The sequence below is a fragment of the Giraffa tippelskirchi genome, chromosome 6, assembly GCF_054371585.1.
Source record: "Giraffa tippelskirchi isolate mGirTip1 chromosome 6, T2T-mGirTip1v1.2.pri, whole genome shotgun sequence".
Lineage (NCBI taxonomy): Eukaryota > Metazoa > Chordata > Mammalia > Artiodactyla > Giraffidae > Giraffa > Giraffa tippelskirchi.
The window spans coordinates 132,389,944-132,407,500 of NC_137280.1; the positions used below are offsets into that span (position 1 = coordinate 132,389,944).

General features: G+C 36.6%; 1 protein-coding gene and 1 long non-coding RNA gene across 2 annotated transcripts in view; one reads left to right on the plus strand and one right to left on the minus strand.

The window, feature by feature from the left end:
* LOC145508655 (sperm-associated acrosin inhibitor-like) overlaps positions 1–17,557 on the minus strand; it is a 153,820-nt gene that overhangs the window by 14,416 nt on the left and 121,847 nt on the right. The gene's annotated exons all lie outside the window — the stretch shown is intronic.
* Positions 12,989–16,398, plus strand: LOC145508660 (uncharacterized). Its single transcript, XR_014055514.1, has 2 exons — positions 12,989–13,089; positions 14,151–16,398. It is a non-coding gene; the product is annotated as an uncharacterized LOC145508660 (long non-coding RNA).

Below are 17,557 nucleotides of genomic sequence, written 5' to 3' on the forward strand. Positions count from 1 at the left end.
TGCACATTTCAATCTCTGTGTTTTCTTCTGAAAAATAGGAATAGTTATTTCTGGAATGATAAATCTGGACCAATGATACCAGCAATGCTACAGACCAGGGCTACCTCCCTACATTCCCCATTTGATCTACCTGATGGAGAGATCATTGGAGTGGGGGGGTGGGGGAAGCAACAGTGACTATCTTATTCAACCTTCCTTCTAACCATCCACCTCCACCCAATTAAGTAACTCTTACTGACCTGCAAATGAGAAGACTGGTAGGGTAATACAGAGAGCCCAGAGCAGTAAGAGGCAGAGATACTCTGTGTACTCCCTGGGGGCTATTAGTAGGTCAGGAGAGATGCCTCACAGATATATCACAGTAAGTGTTCCCTCAGCAGGAGGCTTGGGACAATTTGATCTGATGAACCCAGAAGTATGAGGAGGAAAGAAGGAAATGAATGCAGTTACAGATTTTAAGATAAGATATGTGCAAATTTTCCAAGTAGGTGAATTGGAAAGAGAAAAGGGAGTCAGGAGGAAAAGGAAGAGTTTGACAATATTAATTCAACAAAGGTCTAAACCCTCAGAACACTAAAAGAAAAAAAATGACTGCTAAAGTATCTCTTATACAAACTACCTATAAAAGAAAGGATAAAGTTTGGTTGAAAGTGTTGGGGAGAAAAAAAATTTTTTTTCTTAACCATTCTAGGTTCTTCTGGCTGGTCTACAAATTAAGTTGATGTAAGAGACATTCACTGGAGAAAATCAAATTTAATTACGTAACTATGTAATTCCTCATGGGGAATCCAAACATGAGAAATCCCAAAGACAGACAAGATGATACACATACACACACTGATTCACAGAGAGATATTTGCTAGGTTCTGAGCTGTCTAACACACCAAGTTTATATTATATACTCTAGGTATCTTTGGTGAAAGCTCCCTTCCTAGAAGAGGTCCTCAATCTAGATTCTTTTAGGCAATTAGGGGGAAGGTCAAAGGTTCTTCCTGAGTCTTTTGTGTGTTAAAAACAATCAAGCTGAAATAATCCTCATGCCAAAGAGATCCCTTTAGAAGTGGCAAATTCTGCTTCCCTACAAAAGCAAGTCTATTAGAGGCTCATTTAATGTTGTTCAGTAAGTTTTCATTCTAATGAATACATAAAATAAAGAACAGACACTTTAGATGTTAATAACAATTATGTTATCACCCTTTCAATTGCAAAAATATTTATGAAGTCATTACCATGAACTTGACATTATATTGATGGTATATTGTTGTTTTCAAATATTAATTCTACAGTTCATTAGAAAACATAAATTTTAAATGAGCATGTGGCCTTACAGTTATGAATAACTCTTTTCAGTCCACAGGTGGATAAAAATGGATCACCATCTGTCATCTACCCCAATTGCAAGAGTTTGAGTGTGTATGTCAGGGTCTCCTCCAGTCCAGATCTACCCGTCAACTTTGGAACCATTACATGGAAAGAAAAAAAATTCATAAATGAGGATACTATACTCTTTTATGTCTGTTATATTAGTTTAGCCTATATCCTAACAAATACAGTGAACTTCAACCAACCTTTTGTATGGAGCTGCATATCTTTGAATATTAAGCATATTTAGTATGTCAGTCTCAATATAATGATGCAGATGGTAATGACTACAAATACCTGAGGCCTGAAGTACTGTGGCAGCCCCATTTTTCCCAGTGAGCCAATGCCGTATGGGTCAGGCCCTTGTGGTTCTTATTATGATTGAAGGACACAATTTAGGAATGCAAAGTGGATAATATTGTCAGCTATGCTCCAGACATACATAGGCCACGTGCAATTTTACGTGGTCTCTAAATTAATCTGTATTTGGGGGTAGGGGAAAGATGGATGAGGAGATATGACTTAACTAGGTGTCATTTTCTAATAGGGATCAGGAAATCGTCTTAGTCTTAATATTAGTGCCTTTTTTCTACCTGAAAAAACTAAAACTATGCTAGTACACAAAGGATCACTTAGGTTCTTGAGAACAAAGGAAAAGGAGCCCAAGAGAACCAACAGGCAATTAGCATGGAAAGACCTCCGAATCTTTAACAGACAAAACTCTTTTTAGTTGGAAGGTGCAGGCAGCTTTCTTTTCTTATGTGAGTTTAATTTCTAAAGTGCCTCTAATGACACTGAAAAAGGTGGACACTAGCGCTGAGCATATTTAAAGACTTTCAAATTTATCTACCTTTCTTTTTACTCTTTTTCTTGTGATCCATACCTGAATTCAATCTCCATCTCCTGCCCCAGAAGCCACAGGTCCAAACATACTTTTTATCTTATCAGGTAGACTGGCTCATGAATGTTCATGAACAAGTTTATTTCAGTTACACAAAATAAAATCTTATATTTCTTCATATTCAAGTTTTACTATAAATAATAACCTCATAATACAAACAATGAAGAGTCAATGGAAGACTTCAGTAGGGAAATAAGAATAGATTTGTATTTTAGAAATAGTATTCTTGAAATTTCCATACAGTGAGAGAATACATAACTTTCCCTGCAAGTCAAAAAGAAGGCATATCACATTCATTTATGAAACGACTATATTAGAGAGGGTACATCAGCACATCCAACCTGTGGCTGCTCTGGGAATTTTTGCTACTCAATGTACAAAGGCTCTGCTCTAACTTTTCAATTTTTATTTTAAACTTGCCTGAACTTTATATGGGAAATTTCTTCACTTAAGAAGAAAGATAAATAAGAAGACTTGCTGCAACCCCATGAAATTATTGATAATGAAACTAATTAGGAGAAATTAAAAAATACATACAAATATGAATTTATACAACTAAGTGGAGAAGCTGACATTAAAACTCAGCTCTACCAGCCCCACCCATCAGCAGACAGAGTGCCTAAAGCCATACTGAGCTCACAGCCACCCCTAAACATATCCCTTGACATGGTCTTGCTCATCAGTGGGACAAGACCCAGCACTACCCCTCATTGGGCAGGCATCACTTCCTATTACTGGGAAAACTGCACAAGGTTCAGGACCAAACTTACCCACCAGATGACAGAAACCAAAAGCAACAGGAGCTATGATCCTCCAGCCAACAGAAAAGAGACCACAAACACAGAAAGGTAGACAAAATGAAAGTGCAGATAAAAATGTTCTGGATGAAGGAAAAAGTAAAAATCCACAAAAACAACTAAGTGAAGTGAAGATAGGGAACCTATCTGAAAATGACTTTAGAGTAATGATAGTAAAGATCATCCAAGATCTCATAAAAAGAATGGAGGCATAGACTAAGAAGTTACAAGAAATGTTTAACGAAGAGTTAGAAGATTTAAAGAAGAAAAGAGCAGAAATAAACACCACAACAGATGGAATGAAAAATACACTAGAAGGAATTGATAGCAGAATAACTGAGGTAGAAGAACAAATAAGTGAACTGGAAGACAGAATCATGAAATCACCAATGTGGAACAGAATAAAGAAAAAAGAATGAAGAGAAATGAGGACAGTCTCAGAGACCTCTGTTGTTGTTCAGTTGCTAAGTCATGTCCAATTCTTTGGGGCATAATTTAATGCAAGAACATTCACATGAGAGTGGTCCCAAAAGGATAAGAAACAGAGGAAGAGCCTGAAAAAATATCTGAACAGATTATAGCTAAAAATACCCTAACATGAGAAAGGAAACACTCACTTAAGTAGAGGAAGCACAAAAACCCTACACAAGATAAACCTAAGGAGCAACACACCGAGACACATATAAATCAAAGTGACAATAATCAAAGACAAATAAAAGCATTAAAAGCAACAAGGGAAAGCAACAAACAACATGCAGGGGAATCCCCATAATGTTATCAGCTGATTTTTCAGCAGAATTCTGTAGGCCAAAAGAGAGTGGCACAATATATTTACAGTGATGAGAGGGGAAACCCTGCAACAAGAATACTCTACTCAGCAAGGTTCTCATTCAGATTCAAAGGTGAAATCAAAAGTTTCACAGACAAGCAAAAGCTAAGAAAATTCAGCACCATCAAACCATCCTTATAACAAATCCTAAAGGAACTTCTCTACACAGAAAAGAAAACGCCACAACTAGAATCAAGAAGATTATGAATAGGAAAGCTCACCGGTAAAGGCAAACATAAAGTAAATGTAGGAAATCATCTACACCCAAATATGATATAAAAACAAGCAATCATGAGAAGATGACAGTACTAGGGCATGATAATTGGGAATGCACTGGAAATTAAGAGACCAGCAGCTTAAAACAATCTTGTACATATATACACTGCTATATCAAAACCACATGAGAAACCACCAACCAAAAATCTACAGCAGATACACAAAAAAGGAAAAGTAATCCACACACAACACTAACAATAGACATTGATCACAAGAGAACAAAAAAGCAAGGGAAAATAAAAGACCTTTCAAAAAGTCCAAAACAATTAGAAAAATGGCAATAAAACATGCATATTGATAATACTCATATAAGACAAAACAGACTTTAAAATAAAGAATGTTACAGGAGTGAAAGAAAGGCACTACATAATGAGCAAGGAATAAATCCAAGAAGAAGATATAACAATTATAAATACACATGCAACATAGGTATACTTCAATATTTAAGGCAAATGCTAATACCCATAAAAGGAGAAGTCTACACTAGCACAATAATACTAGGGCACTTTAATCAGTGGATAGATCATCCAAACAGATGATCAATAATGTAAAACAGGCCTTAAATGACACATTAGACCAAATGCACTTGATACTTTCATCTGAAAGCAGTGATTCACTTTTTCTCAAGTGCACATGGAACATTCTCCAGAATGGATCACATCTTGGGCCACAAATCAAGCCTTGGTAAATTTAACAAAATGGAAAGCATATCAAACGTCTTTTCCAACCATGATGTTAGGAAATTAGAAATCAATTACAGAAAAAAATTGTAAAAAAATGCAAACATATGGAGGCTAAACAATATGCTGCTGAACAAATAATGAATCACTGAAGAAATCAAAGAGGAAATAAATAAATATCTAGACCAAATGACAACAAAAAACACTGGTCCAAAACCTACAGGATGTAGCGAAAGTAATTCTAAGAGAGAAGTTTGTAGCAATACAAACTTAACTCAGGATACAAACAAAATCCCAATAAACAGTCTAACCTTACATCTAAAGCAATTAGAGAAAGAAGAACAAACAAAACCTGAAGTTAGTAGAAGGAATGAAATAAAAAAAAACAGAGCAGAAATAAATGAGAGATGAGGAAACCAACAGAAAAAAAATCAATGGAAGTAAAAGCTGATTCTTTGAAAAGATAAACAACACTGATAAACCCTTAGCCAGACTCAACAAGAAGAAAAAGAGAGAGGACTCAAACCAAAAAAATTAGAAATGGAAAAGGAAAAGTTTAAACTGACACCACAGAAATATAAAGAATCATAAGACTACTACAAACAACTATATGCCAATGAAATGGACAACCTAAAAAAAAATGGATATTCTCAGAAATATACAACCTTACCAGACTTAACCATGAAGAAATAGAAAATACGAACAGACCAATCACAAGTACTGGAATTTAAAGAGTGATTTAAAAACTTCCAAAAAATTAAAGTCCAGGACTAGATGGCTTCATGGGCAAATTCTATCAAACACTTGGAGAAGAGTTAATAATATCCTTCTGAAACTCCTTCAAAAAATTACCGAGTAATGAACACTCCCAAGCTCATTCTATGAGGCCACCATAACCCTGATAAAAAAAATCAGACAAAGCTACCACAAAAAATGAAAATTACAGGTCAATATCACTGATGACATGGGTTTCCCTGGTGGCTCAGATGGTAAAGAATCCATCTGCAATGCGAGAGATCTGGGTTCGATCCCTGGGTTGGGAAAATCCCCCTGGAGGAGGGCATGGCAACTCACTCCAGTATTCTTGCCTGGAGAATTCCATGGACAGAGGAGCCTGGTGGGCTACAGTCCATGGGGTCACAAAGAGTTGTACATGACTGAGCAACTAAGCATAGCACATCACTGATGAACATAGGCAAAATAATCCTCAACAAAAAAACTAACAAACTGAATCCAACAATGCATTAAAAGGATCAAGTAGAATTTATCCCAGGGGTGCAAGAATTTTTTAATACCTGCAAATCAACCAGTGTGATATACCACATTAACAAATTGAAGAATAAAAACCATATGACTACCTCAACATATACAGAAAAAGCTTTTGATAAAATTCAACATCCACATATGATAAAAACCCTCCAGAAAGTGGAAACAAAGGGAATTTACCTCAACACAATAAAGGCCATATATGACAAACACACAGTTATTATCATTCTCAAAGGTGAAAAGAAAGCTGAAAGCATTCTAAGACCAGGAAAAAGGCAAGGAGGTTCACTATCATCAATTTTACTCAACATAGTTTTGGAAGTCCTAGCCATGGCAATCAGAGAAGAAAAGAAATAAAAAGAATCCAAACTGGAAAAGAAGTAAAAATGTCCCTGTTTGTAGATGACATGATAGTACACATAGGAAACCCTAAAGATGCTACCAGAAAACTACTTGAGCTCGTCAATGAGTTCAGTCAAGTTGCACTACACAAAATTAATATACAAGAATCTTTTATGGTCCTATACACTAACAACAAAATATTAGAAATAGAAATTAATGAAATAATCCCATCAAAATATTAGAGAAATTAAGGAAATAAGTCAATTTACTGTTGTAGTAAAAAGAATAAAATACCTAGGAATAGACCTACTTAAAGAGACAAAAGACTGGTACTCTGAAAATGATACAATGCTGATGAAAGAAATCTAAGATGACTCAACAGATGGAATGATATACCATGTTCCTGGATTAAAAGAATCAATATTGTCAAAATGACTATACTACCTAAGGCAATCTATAGATTCAGTGCAATCTCTATCAAATTACCAATGACATTTTTCAGTGAACTAGAACAAAAAAACTAAAATTCGTATGGAGACACAAGACTGACTTCCTGACTTCAGACTATACGACAAAGCTACAGTAATAAAACAGCATGGTACTGGCACACAAACAGAAATAAAGATCAGTAGGACAGGATAGGAAGCCCAGAAACAAATCCATGCACTTATGGTCAATTAATCTATGACAAAGGAAGCAAGAATATACAACGTATAAAAAACAGTCTCTTCAGTAAGGGGTGCTTGGAAAACTGAACAGCTACATGTAAAAGAATGAAACTAGAAAATTTTCTAACACCAGTCACAAAAATAAACTCAAAATGAATGAAAGACCAAAATGTAAGATCAGACACTATAAAACTGTTAGAGAAAAGCATAGGCAGAACATTCTTTTTTTAAAATTTATTTATTTTTCATTGAAGGATAATTGCTTTACAGCATTTTGCTGTTATCTGTCAAACCTCAACACGAATCAGCCATAGGTATACATATATCCCCTCCCTTTTGAACCTCCCTCCCATCTCCCTCCCCATCCACCTCTCTAGGTTGATATAGAGCCCCTGTTTGAGTTGCCTGAGCCATACAGCAAATTCCCATTGGCTATCTATTTTACATATGGTACTCTTTGATATAAATCTTAGCAATATCTTTTTTCATCTACCTCCTAGATTAATGAAAATAAAAACAAAAATTAACAAAGGGGACCAAATTAAATCTAAAAGTTTCTGCACAGCAAATGAAACCATACACAAGTGCAAAGCCAATCCACAGAACGGGAGAAAATATTTGCAAATGAAGCAAGTAACAAGGGATTAATATCCAAAATATACAAACAGCTTATGTAGCTCAATATCTTCCCTTTCAAAAAAATTTTTTTAAATGGGCAGAAGGTCTAAACAGACATTTCTCCAAAGAAGACATATAAATGGCCAAAACAAGGCATGAAAAAAAAAAAAAGCTCAACATCACTAATTATCAGAGAAATGCAAATCAAAACTAGAATGAGGTATCACGTCACACCAATCAGAATGACCATCATCAAAAAGTCTACAAACAACAAATGCACTGTTGGTGGGAATGTGAATTGGTATAATCACTATGGAGAACAAATGGAGGCCCCTTAAAAACCTAAAAACAGAACTACCAAATTCTCCAGCAATCTTACTCCTGGGCATATATCTGGAGAAAACCATAATTTGAAAAGATACATGTACCCTGAGATGTTTAAGATGTTTGTTGCAGCACTATTTACAATAGCCAAGACATGGAAACAACCTAAATATTCATCAACAGAGTAATGAATAAAGAAAGTGCAGTATATATGAGAAAGTTACACTTAGGCAGTTTGGTAGGGAGTCCAGGGACCCACAAGAAGGAAGAAGAGGCAAACACTTTTCTCCATGCATTCTCTCGCCTTAGTCACGTAGGCCCTGTAATTGCTCCATTCAGTTCAGTTCAGTTCAGTCGCTCAGTCATGTCCAACTCTTTGCAACTCCATGAACCGCAGGATGCCAGGCCTCCCTGTCCGTCACCAACTCCCGGAGTTTACCCAAACTCATGCCCATTGAGTCGGTGATGCCATCCAACCATCTCATCCTCTGTTGTCCCCTTTTCCTCCTGCCTTCAATCTTTCCCAACATTAGGGTCTTTTCAAATGAATCAGCTCTTCGCATCAGGTGGCCAAAATACTGGAGTTTCAGCTTCAACATCAGTCCTTCCAATGAACACCCAGGACTGATTTCCTTTAGGATGGACTCGTTGGATTCCTTTCAGTCCGAGGGACTCTAAAGAGTCTTCTCCAACACCACACTTCAAAAGCGTCAATTCTTTGGTGCACAGCTTTCTTCACAGTCCAACTCTCACATCCATACATGACCACTGGAAAAACCATAGCCTTGACTAGACAGACCTTTGTTGGCAAAGTAATGTTTCTGCTTTTTAATATGCTGTTTAGGTTGGTCATAACTTTCCTTCTAAGGAGTAAGCACTTTTTTATTTCATGGCTGCAATCACCATCTGCAGTGATTTTGGAGCCCAGAAAAATAAAGTCTGACACTGTTTCCACTGTTTCACCACCTATTTCCCATGAAGTGATGGGACCAGATGCCATGATCTCAGTTTTCTGAATGTTGAGCTAAAGCCAACTTTTTCACTCTCCTCTGTCACTTTCATCAAGAGGTTCTTTAGTTCTTCTTCACTTTCTGCCATAAGGGTGGTGTCATCCGCATATCTGAGGTGATTGATATTTCTCCCAGCAATCTTGATTCCAGCTTGTGCTTCATCCAGCCCAGCGTTTCTCAAGAGGTACTCTGCATATAAGTTAAATAAGCAGGGTGACAATATACAGCCTTGACGTACTCCTTTTCCTATTTGGAACCAGTCTGTTGTTCCATGTCCAGTTCTAACTGTTGCTTCCTGACCTGCATACAGGTATATCCAGAGGCAGGTCAGGTGGTCTGGTATTCCCATCTCTTTCAGAATTTTCCACAGTTTATTGTGATCCACACAGTCAAAGGCTTTGGCATAGTCGATAAAGCAGAAATAGATGTTTTTTGTGGACCTCTCTTGCTCAAGGACATGCTTTTTAAAAGAAAAAAAAAAGCTCTGTGTAAATTTTGCAACAATATATTTCATTTGAAAACTGGCCTTTCTTTAAGTATAATATATCTTGCTCATGTGAATGCTTTTCTTAGACTCTATGTCTCTATGTTAATGATTATAATTGTATCAAATCTTGCCTGGAAACCCGTTTCTGAAGACTTGTACCCCTGATTACACAGCAAAAGTATATCTTGTCCAGAGACCTTGCCTGGAACCTGTTATCCCTGGCTAATCTGTGTCAAAGTTATCTCAGGATGTATGCCTTGGGAAAGGGTCTAGTGGAACTTTACCAACCTTGAGGCATTCTTTTTATCTGTCCTCATCAGCCAATTGAAAAGCAAATAATGTCCTGTTGAAACTAGTGAGGTGGGTACTCTCTTACCCACTTCCAGTGCCTTTTGCTGGAGGCTTTCTCTATACTTTTCACTCTAATAAAAGCTTATTACAGAAAGCTCTGAGTTACTGAGACCACATCTTTTTGGTACTGGAGTGAAATTTTCTCCTTCAAAGACCACAGATACTTGCACCATTCATTGTAAGCTAAGCTATTACATATATACTATGGAGTATCAGTCATAAAAAAGAATGAACGAATGCCATTTGCAGCAACATGGATGGACCAACATATTATTAGCTAAATGAAATAAGTTAAAGACATATCATTCACATGTGAAATCTAATTTTTAAAGAATGATACAAATGAACTTCTTTACAAACCAGAAACAGACTCACAAATTTCAAAACAAACTTATTTCTACCAAAGGGGCAACATGGATGGGGAGGGATAAATCAGGATGTTGGGATTAACACATACAAACTACTATATATAAGATGGATAACCAAAAGGGACTTACTGTATAGCACAGTGAACTCTACTCAATAGTCTGTGAAAAGCCTATATGAGAAAAGAATTTGGAAAAGAATGAATATATGTATATGTATAACTGCATCACTTTGCTATACATCTGAAACTTAACACAACATTGTAAATCAACTGAAATCCAATAAAAAATTCTTTTTTAATTTTAGCTCTGCTCATCCGAGAAAAATAAAGCTTATGCTCACCCCAATAAATTCCCCTAACTTATTCATCTTGTTCAAGAAAGGCATTTATAAGTAGAAAACTGACAATTCAGAAGTGTATTTTGATACAGAGGAAGAGTTAAAAAATATCACAAGGAAGCTAAGAGGCAAATGCAAAATGTGGTTCTATGAAAAAAACTGACCCAGTTCAAACAAGTCAAGGGCACAGAGAAACAAGAAGAGAAGGAAACTGCTCTGCATTAACAATTGTAAGAGACAAGTGTCAAGCAGACCTTTGGATTTTTACTCAAACTCTAAAAAAGTTTGACGTAATAGGGAAATTTGATTACAAAAAGCCTTTATTTCAGATGATACAAAAGAATTACTGTTAATGATAAATTGTTAATTGTGTGAATCTCAGTAAGATTATTTAAGAAAATAATTCTCTGTATGTGAGATGCCAGTTGAAGTTGTACGAAAGAAGTGACAATGCCTGGAACACTTTATAATGCTTTAGCGTTTTTCTAAAAAATTGAATAGATAAAGCAAAAGGGCCAATCTTGATAATTACTGAATCTATATGATAGGTATATATGAGCTCATTACGTTATTTTCTATATTTCTGTGTCTGTTTGAACATTTTGTAATAAAACATATTAGTGTAAAAAAACTATTACAAAGATGTTACTTTTACCAAATTTATGTGACTAATAAAAATTCCAGTAAGATTGTGTCTTTGTGGACTAGATACAGTGTGTCTAAAATATATCTGTGATGATTCTCCCAAGAATATCCAAGAACACAGTTTAAAAAAATGGATGGATTTCTTTCTTCCTTCTGTACATACTACTGTATATTTATCAAGTGATTTAAAAAACAAAACCCTGCAATGTACTGCAGTTACAAGGTAAAAGTTGAGCAAGGATAGAATTTTTCCTTCCCAGAGCATGCAAACTACGTATTTGGGGAGGGTGGTGTGGGGGAGGGATAGTATTGTGGAGAGATTAAGAGTACTGACTGTGGAGAGAGGGAGTTAGAAGCAAACCAAGATACTGCCAAGAAAGGCACAGGGTGTCACGAAGACATTCATGGTATTGGTCTCAGAAGATTATAGATAGTAAATTAAAGGGGAAATTCATTCTCTAAAATGAAAGAAAACTTAAAACTGGTGGAATATGGACTTTGGAGTTAAAGGTACCTGTGCTTGAATCCCATCTCTGTTCATTCGTAACTTTGTTGGTAGTTAGTTAGTTTCAGCACATGAATTTAGTCCTTTCAGCCTCAGTTTCTTTTTCCTTTACAAGTTGCAGAACTATGTAAACCTCGTGGGATTGTTGTGAGGAATAAATATGATGGAAAATGTAAACCACATAGCCAGGTACTGGCAAAAAGAAAGGAATGGATGTACGTCTAAGTCCCTAGGTAAGCTGACATGGAGAGAAGGATAAACACAGAAATGTAGATGATAAAATTACCTGAATTACAAGGCAAGGGGGGGAAAAGTGGAGCTAGTTCATCCTGAGTTTTCCCTATTCCGTAAAGAAGAGGTGAAATTTATTATTCAACGTAATGTGGAGGTGTGTTTTCTTGAAAAAAAAATAGATAAAAAAAGGAAATTATATGGAGATCGGTGGCATAGGTAGCAATCTGACATTAAATAAGACTCTTTAGGAGTCTAGAGGGCCTAGATGAGTAGTAATGACAGCAGGATTGTAGAGTTCATTGTATGGAATTTTTTCTATCCTTGCTCCACAGCCAAGGTCTGGGACAGGAAAACAGGATGCTGAATTTATCCCAGCTTGGAAGAAGCAGGGAAGAATCAAGAGTAGGTTGTCAAGAGAATATGGTCATGCCAAGGGGCTAATATAAATGTCAGTCTATCGGACTCAGGCTGAGAAAGGACGACAAGCAGCAGAAGGTGCACTAACAGACTACTCTAGGAGAGCTTAAAGTGTGTGAGAGAGAAATTTTCCACATAATGGCAAATTTTCACACCTGCCTACATTAAGGTGGGGTGGAGGGAAACAAATGAAGACATCAGAAGACGAAGGTATTGCAGAGATTATTAGTTGTGGTGCTGGAGTTTCCCTGGCTGATGTCAGAAATCCTGACCTAGAAAAAACAAAACAGATAAACCTTCTGAGAAGCAGAATGGGCTAAGTGACCTCTGGAGGCAGATACCAGGAAAAAGAACCAGCCTTCTATCTAGTAAAATGTAAACCAGATTGTCTGGAATGAGGTAGGTAATTAATCTGCTTTGCAAATGTCATCTTGTCCTCATGATCCACAATCAAAAACCACAAGTACAGAACATCCAGGTCTGTCCCTGCATGCTGGAGCATGAAACATCAGAGGAGGTGGTTCTTGCCAAACAATTGGTCACTCAACTGAGCAAGGAACCAGCCTCCTCTGCTTAACATGCCCCTGGCCACAGAACAGTAACTCTGCTCAAGGCTAGCTGTGACCTCAGGGTAACTACAGAAGACTCACATTTTGCAGCAACCCCATTCAGGTAAACAGCTCTTCAGATTCTTAGTCTAAGTTAGTGATGGTATCTCTCTCTCTTCTCTGTCATTAGGCTTCTCTGAATGTTTGTTTTCCTCCAGCACCCCCTTTTGTTTCCTCTGTACAACTAATATTGATCTTCCTTACTTCCCTACGTGCCCACCAACTGCAATGTGGAGAAGAGACAGAATGAGTAGAGTAGGGCATGAGGAAGTTGAGTGTAAATAACTTGGAAATTATCTTCTCTCTGGGCTAAATATTTCCATTCTTACAAAAGAAACTACTTATATTGATACTAGTGTCAGTTGATATTCTCAATATCCTATGATGTTCACACTTTTTCTGAGGCTCATACTTTTAAAAACTGTTGAAGCTAGAATTTGAATGTGGATCTCACTGATAGATGTCATCAAAATCATGTGTACCTATATATGAATCAAAAAATGATTAATATCAACTATCCTGATTCACCTATCAGGAAAGGTATACATAATTTTTATGATCCCCAGACCAACAATTCCATTTTCAATCTACTCTTTGTATTTGAGCACATGTAAATGGCCTGGATGAAGAAACTTAGCTAGGAAATGGAGCATTTCAGTGTGGGAGAAACTGGTCTACCCCAAGGAATCAAACGATGTGCATTATAAAGTGACATACCTCTGATTGTACAGGATAGTCCTCAGATCATACCTCTTTTCTCAGAATTCTTAAAGTATCCATGTTCATTAACCTGAGTGTCTCACTTTATGTTGTAGGATAAACCCATTTATAAGTAACATGCCTGGGGTCAGTCCTGGTGAGAGCCTTGAGGCTAATTCCTCTTCCAAGTCAAAACATATTGTAATAATACAATGCTTGCTGGCTTGGGGGGGGGAGGGGCGGGTGTTATTTTAATGGTTTTCTTTCCCACTTCAGGGCAAGAGCCTTCTTAGGTCTGAATCCCTAGAGACCAGGCCAGTTTGAGACCACCATGACCAAGTTCAATTCAGAGTAGCAGGTTATCTTAGGTTTGGAAAGACAACTGTGCAAGAAATGATGAGTAAACTATCTTGAGCATTTCCACAGGCCTCTCCAAGCAGGGCATTAGATGAGATCCAATGACTGCCTTTCCCTGCATGACCGTATTTTTCCTGGAATCCTCCACTTTGGCACATATTGTTTTTTCAGGTAAGCAAACTTAGGAGAGAAACACCTGTTTTTTCTTTTCGTTGTAGAAAAGAAAAAGAGTCATTTGTGACTGGATGGGAAAAGTTTTGCTGAAACATAGGCCTTTGGAATACAAATGGGGAATCAATCGGGTATCACTATCAGAAAGGAGGGCTTCCCTGGTGGCTCAGACAGTAAAGACTCCACTTGCAACATGGGAGACCTGGGTTTGATTTCTAGGTTGGGAAGATCCCCTGGAGAAGGGCATGGCAACCCACTCAGGTATTCTTGCCTGGAGAATCCCTATAGTCAGAGGAGCCTGGCAGGCTAAAGTCCATCGGGTCACACAGAATCAGACAAGACTGAGCGACTCAGCACAGCACTATGGAAAGGGAGAGCTTCCCTGGTGGCTCAGCAGTAAAAGAATCTGCTGCCAATGCAAGAGATGCAGGAGACACAGGTTCAATCCCTGCATTGGGAAGATCCTCTAAAGGAGGAAATGGCAACTCAGGTATTCTTGCCTGGATAATCCCATGAACAGAGGAGCCTGACAGGCTACAGTCCATGGGGGTCACAAAGAGTCAGCCATGACTGAGTGACTGAGCACACACACACACATTGGAAAAGGAGTTACTATGGAAAATCCTCCATTATTTCAAAATCAAATAAATAACACATTTCTACATAACCCATGGGTCAAGAAAAATCAAAATGCAATTTAAAATTATTTTGAATATGACAAAAATGAAACAAAATGAACAAAAGTTTAGATTCAAAGAGGGTCATTGCCTTCAAACCCTTTACCTTCTACTGAAATTCCATCCTCATCCTTTATGTAACCAATCTTATTAGTCTCTAGTTTATTTTTTCTGTTTCTTTTTGCTCAAATAAACATACATATGTACATTTTGTCATTCTTCCTACTTTCTTACATAAAAGATAGCATAGTTCAGGTACCTACTTGCATCCTGCTTTTCCCAGTTTAAGAATGTCTTGAAAACCAATGGATATCAGTTTACAGGGATTTCCTCATCCTTTTATGCAACTGCATAAAAGTTTATTGGATGAATATACTAAAGTTTATTCAGTCAGTCTTTAGGTGTACGGGCATTAGTTTGTATCCAATATTTTGCAATAAAAAGAGTGTTGCAGTAAATAATCTTATGCATATATATTTTTCTATTGTTGGAAGGTTATCTTCAGGGTAAATTCCCTGAATCATGATCAAATATGAATGCAAAATAGTTTTGTTCAACATTGCCAAATTTCACTTCATAAAAGTTGTACCAATCGCATTCCCAGCAGTAATAGATGGTATTTCAATACAGTTTTAATTAGCATTTTTCTTATCATACTGCATTTGAATATTTTTTACAAATTTAAGGGTCATTTCCATATCTTTGGGGTTTGTGTGTATATATGAATCCTTCATGATAGGTGATGCAAGTATTTTTTCCAGTTTATCAGAATTTTTTAGTTTATATTTGTCATGAAAAAATTATTTTTATTTGAATGTCATAAAGTGTATCAGTTCTTTCTGTTATTGCACAGAGATCAATGAACCATTACCAGAAAGTCTTTCCTATGTTAAGATTAAAGAGCAATTCAGTTGTGTTATATTTTGATCTTTGAATCGTTTTATTTTTTATGTTCAGATCATATAACCCCAAATAGTTTTTACTCTTTCTTCAATGACATAGCAAATTTACAAATGAAGTGAAGACTGTGAAAAAGAAGTAAAGAATAAATAAATGGATGAAGTAATTAACAAAGGCAGATCACCTACTAATTTTATTGCTATAAATTATTTTGTACACTTTGTGCAAGTAAGTAATTACATTACATTTCTTTATTCAGTCAGTAACCTCAGTGAGTGAAATCAAATTCCATGGAGAACTACTAACCTATTGTGTCTGTTCTTTATTTGCAGAACTCTTCAAACCACATGATTACTCTAAATGGCCTGCGGTAAATTTAAATTTATAGCAGTTCTGAATTCTGATTTTAATCTGATCACTCTCTTGGAGGGATCTCAAACTTCATAGTGGTAAAGTAGAACGGAAGTTTTCTGTGTGACTTTGGGCATGTATCTTAACCTCTTCAGGCTTAAACTTACCCCCATGTAGCATAAGCATTATAATAATAAAATGCATCTCTGAACATTAAATGAAATAATCCCTGTCACTTGTCCAAGGCCAAAAAGTTTAACAGTGGTACAATAGCTCAGTGGGTCAAGAATCTACCTGCAATGCAGGAGACAGAGGAGACGCGGTTTGATCCCTGAAATGGGAAGATCCCCTGGAGAATGAAATGGTAACCCTCTCCAATATTCTTGTCTGGAAAATCTCATGGACAGAAGAATCTGGCCAGCTACAGTACAAAGGGTCACAAAGAGTTGGATACAACTGAGAAGCTAAGCACATGTTCAGAATTTAATCCCAGTCTCATTACAGAACCCTCACTCTTAAGAACTACATTTAAACCCCTGTATTCTAGGAGTTCACACACCTATCTCTACTCACAAACTTCTGAGTTACTGGCACGGGGACTCCAAGTTTAAAGGAAAACTTTCCATTTGGGGTTTAAACTGAGTTATTACACTGTTTATCACTTCAACAGATGATGAATGGGTGAGGACTTTGTAGTCAGAAAAGAAAAAAAAAAAGAAAAGAAACTTGCCTAACTAAAGCCCAAAGGAGACGAAATGTTGAAAAAGATCCATTAACTAGTAACGTCTGATATTACTTTTATGTGGGGCAGAAGTGAATAGGAATAGATGAGGGAAAATCGATCAGTTGTTATTCATATGATATTTTATGATGTTTACAGCCCCCGTGTAAAATGTATTACCCACTGGATCCTCTTTATGATGCAAACTGTCCTGAAGTGACAGCATATGTTTGTGGGACAAATGGCCTCACTTACAAGAATGAGTGTTTCCTTTGTGTTGATCAGTGGTAAGTTCAAAATAAGATACCATTATTTTTTCTCTATATTTCTTCACAGAAATTTCCAATAATTTTAGCAAGGAACTGGATTTGCTGATTCATGGAATTTTTTTTTTTTTTATAGCCTCCATTGGTTCACAAAAGACTGGAAGACTGGAGATAGACTACACATATAGTAAAGAGAAAAGTCTTGTTAAAAAAATTTAGTTAGCATTCAAAGTTGACTCATTTAAAAACAAAAGGTAAAAAGCTTACACAATATTTTGGCAGAATTGTACACAGATCTTATTAGTAGATAGTCTATGGATCATACAAGCATAAATAGAAATCCATTTTTAAAAAATCAAATTTTCTTTAACAACTTACAGTGACATACCT